This window comes from Fukomys damarensis, unplaced genomic scaffold, assembly GCF_012274545.1.
Source record: "Fukomys damarensis isolate Sample0158 unplaced genomic scaffold, DMR_v1.0_HiC HiC_scaffold_18, whole genome shotgun sequence".
NCBI classification, from domain to species: Eukaryota; Metazoa; Chordata; class Mammalia; order Rodentia; family Bathyergidae; genus Fukomys; species Fukomys damarensis.
Genome location: NW_022900930.1, coordinates 37613374 through 37617606, shown reverse-complemented (window position 1 = coordinate 37617606; position 4233 = coordinate 37613374).

The window sequence follows — 4233 nt, the reverse complement described above, 5'->3', positions numbered from 1 at the left end:
AGTTAGATCTCTGTATGTAGTTAGATCTCTGTATGTAGTTAGATCTCTCTATGTAGTTAGACCTCTCTATGTAGTTAGACCTCTATGTAGTTATATATATACTTAATGAATCTTCCGCCTCCCTTCTCCCCTCTTTCTTTCCCTCCCTCCCTCTCTCCTTTCTTCCCTCCCCTCCCCTTCCCTTTCCTCCTTCCTTCCTTCCGCCTTCTCAATCCATTTGAACTAAGTTCATTTTGCCTGCCACAAAGCAGGTCCTGACTACTCACTCACCCGACCTCGGAGTCACTGGGACTATGGTCTCTCCGTGGCGATGCTGTGATCTGCTGGATCCGGAGGAGGCTGTGGCCTCTTCCTACGCACCTCTCTCAGATCCGCACGCGTCCGTGGCCCGGAATTATGGAAATGACTGCTGTGTAATGAATGCAAATTTTGAGCAAGTTAATTTTAAATTGTTGAAGCTCAACTTGAATACCAGAATTTCAGATTTCAACTCAGAGCATAGCTTGATAGTTTAAGAATTTAGATGTTCCTTTAGCCGGTAAGTGTTTAGTTTCAGTTATGTAAGCAGAGCGCACACTATGGGGCACGAGAAACCGGGTTCCTGACCTCACAGAGTTTATGGTACTGTATAAGGGAGATCATGGCTAATTAAGGGAGTAATTATTATTATGAGGTATAATATATACATTTTAACATGTGATATCGTGTAATCAGAGTTCATCGTCATATTTATCTCCCAGACATATACCCTTCTGGTGTGCACATTCAAAATCCTCTCTCTTAGCTCTACTGAAATGCTCAGTTTGTTGCGGCCAACCATAGTCGTTGTTATGGCTTGTGTTTAGATGTCCCCCCAAAGCCTCATGCCTTTTCAGGGGGGCTGAATCTCGAGTGTGTGAATGAGTGATTCACAGTGGGGCTAGGCCTGAGGGCACTAGGATTAAGGGCACGAGTACTATCTGCCCTAAGTAGTCTGAATAAAATAAAAGGGACAGAAAGATGCTATTAAGGTCTCCCATTGCCTTTGCTGTCTTCTGCCGCTATAAACTGTTGTCCACTCTGTCACCCTGCCTTGGAGCCAGCTGATTAGGTACTGAAACTTCTACAAACTGTGAGCCAAATAAACCCTTTTCCCTTTAACTTTGGGGGTCTGGCATTTTGTCTCAGCAACGAGAGAAAAGTAACTAAGACAGGAATTTGGTGCCAGAGAAGTGGAGTCGTTGCTGTGACATTACCAGGCCATGTGGCTCAAGAGCCTTTGGACCTGGCTTGTGGGAGGGGAGGAGTTGAGAAAGGGTTCGGAGATGCTGGCTGAAAAAGCAGAGCTGGGACATCTTAGGCCATTCTGTATGGGAGATTCTGATCAGAGCTCAGAAGAGCAGAAAGCTGGTAAAGACCACTCTCAGAGGGTTTCTGCTGTTGGATTCCAGACGGTGTGTGTTATGGCTTGGCAGAAAGTTGGTCTGCATTTTGCTCATGTCCAGAGACTTTGCCTGAGGCTGAGATTAAGGGCAGCAGATTAATTAATCTGGCAGAAGAAATTTCAAGGCAGTCTAATGTTGAGGCCATGGCATGGTTACTGTTGGGGACTTTTAGCCAGATTTATGTTGAGAATCAAGAGCAAGGAGTCCAGCAGAATGATTTTAAATGTTTTGAGTTTGGCCAGAAAGGAAGCTCCAATAAAGTTGCAGCCTGCAAGATAGAGCAGAGGAGATCTTAACTGCTGAGAAGGAAGAGAATAGAAAAGATGGCCCCTCTGTCACCCTACCTTGGAGCCAGCAGATTCTGGACTGAAACCTCTCCAAACTGTGACCCAGATAAACCTTTCCTCCTTTAACTTCGGGTGCTTGGTAATTTGTCTCGGCAATGAGAGAAAAGTGACTGAGACAATCATCCTACTGTACTCCAGGACCTCACAAGTTCTTCTTCCTTTCACATCCCTGTGCCTATTTTTAACCCATTGTCTCCATCTTTTCAAGATCAACTCTTTAGCTTCCATAGAAATGAGAGCATATGATATTTGGATTTCTCTGCCTCACTTATTTTGCTTAAATAACGTCCTCCAGTTCCACAAGTGTTGCTGTAAATGACAGAATTTCATTATTTTATGGATGAATATGCACAGTAGTGTGTGTACCCCACCTTTCCCTTATCCAGTCATTTTTCTGTGCATATCTAGGTTGACTCCATCTCTCGGCTGTTGTGAAGAGTGCTACAATAAACAGGAGTACAGATGCCTTTTCCACATACTGATTTTAATTCCTTTGGCTGTATATCTAGCAGTGGGATTAGATCTAATCTTTTTGTTTGTTTGTTTTGTTTTGTTCTTTGAGACAGGGTTCTCACGTGTAGTTGAGACTGACCTGGAACTCATTATGTACTCCAGGCTGGTCTGAAACTCACAGCAATCCTGCTGCCTCAGCCTCCCGAGTGCTACGATTATAGACTTAAACCACCACACCTGCTTTAATCTTTTTTTTTTGAGACAGGGTCTCACTATGTAGTTCAGGCTGGCCTTGAACTTGCAATGATCCTCTTGCCTCATCCTCCTGAGTGCTGCGATAATAGCTGTGCACCACCATGCCCAGCTCTGTGTCTAATTTTTCTAAGAACTTCCATGAAGTTTTCCATAATGGTGATACTAATAGATATTCCCATCTATGGTGTATGAACTTTCCCTTTATTATGTTGGTCTTTTCAATAATATTCATTTTAACTGGATTAAAATGATATCTCATCGTGTGTGTTTTTTGTTTGTTTGTTTTTTGAGACAGGGTCTCACTATGTAGTGACACTGACCTGGAACTCACTATGTAGCTCAGGCTGGTCTCAAACTCACAGCGATCCTCCTGCCTCAGCCTCCCAAGTGCTGGGATTACAGGCGTGTGCCACCACGCCCCGCCTTTGTTGTGGTTTTGATTTGCACGTTCCCTTGTGACTAGGGCATTTTTCCCTTGAGCATTTTTCATACATTTATTGGACATTTGTGTATCTTCTTTGGAGTAATATTTATTTGCTCATTTTAGATTGGATTCTTTAGCTGGGGATTTAGCTCAGTGGTTCCGCTGCTTGCTTTGCAAGCTTAAGGACCTGAGTTCGATCCCTGGTACCCCCCCAAAAAAGAGTTAAATTGGATTCTTTGATTTTTGCTATTGTTTGAGTTCCCCACATACTGTGGATCTTAATCTCTTGTCAGAGAAATAGTTTGCAAATATTTTCTCTGCATTCTGTAGGTGGTCTCTGTGTGTTGTTGTTAAACTTTTCACTTTGATATGGTCTCACCTGTCTAATTTTTGTTGTTGTTGTTTTTGTTTGGTATAGAACTCAAGACCTTGCACTTTTTTTTTCAGCTTTAATTGAGTTTATTGGTACATTTTAGGGATACAGTACAGTTACATTCATTATTGGGAATTTGTACCTCTACATGACATGTCTTGGTTCTCATTTTTTCCCTAGACCTTGCACTTTCAAGGCAAGCAGCAGAATCAGTGAACTGAATCCCCAGCTCCTTCTTTTGTTATTTGTACTTTTGCTGTTATGCCCAATAAATCATGGCCCTGTGCAATGTCATGAATTTTTTCTCTAAATTTTCTTCTAGAAATTTTTGAGTTCTAGGTCTTACATATACCTCTTTAATCCATTTTGAGTTGATTTTTTGTATGTGGTATGAAATGAGGGTCCAATTTCATGCTTTTACATGTAGACACCCAATTTTCCCAGCATTGCTTGTTGAAGAGTCTTCCTTCCCACGCTGTCTTCTGGACACCTTTGTTGAGGATCGGCTAATCATAGACACCCGGTTTTATTTCTCGGCTTCTTGATCTGGTGCATTGTCTAAACGTTTGTTTTTATGCCAGTTCCATACTGCTTTACTTACTACACTTTGAAATCAAGAAGGTATGTCTCTAGCTTAAGATTGTTTTGGCTACGTGAGGTCTTTTACATTTTCTTATGAATTGCAAGATTTTTAAATATTTCTATAAAAATGCTATTGGGATTTTGATAGGTGTTACATTGAATCTTGAGGTCCCTTTGGATGGTATGGACATTTTAATAACATTAAATCTTCTGATCCATGATCATAGGCTATCTTTCCTTTATGTCTTCTTTAATTTTTTCATCAAGGATTTGCAAATATCACTGTAAATCTTTCACCTCATCAATTAAATTTATTATTAAGTTTTTTTTTTTTTTTTATAGGGTCTCACTCTGTAATTCAGGCTGGCCTCAAAA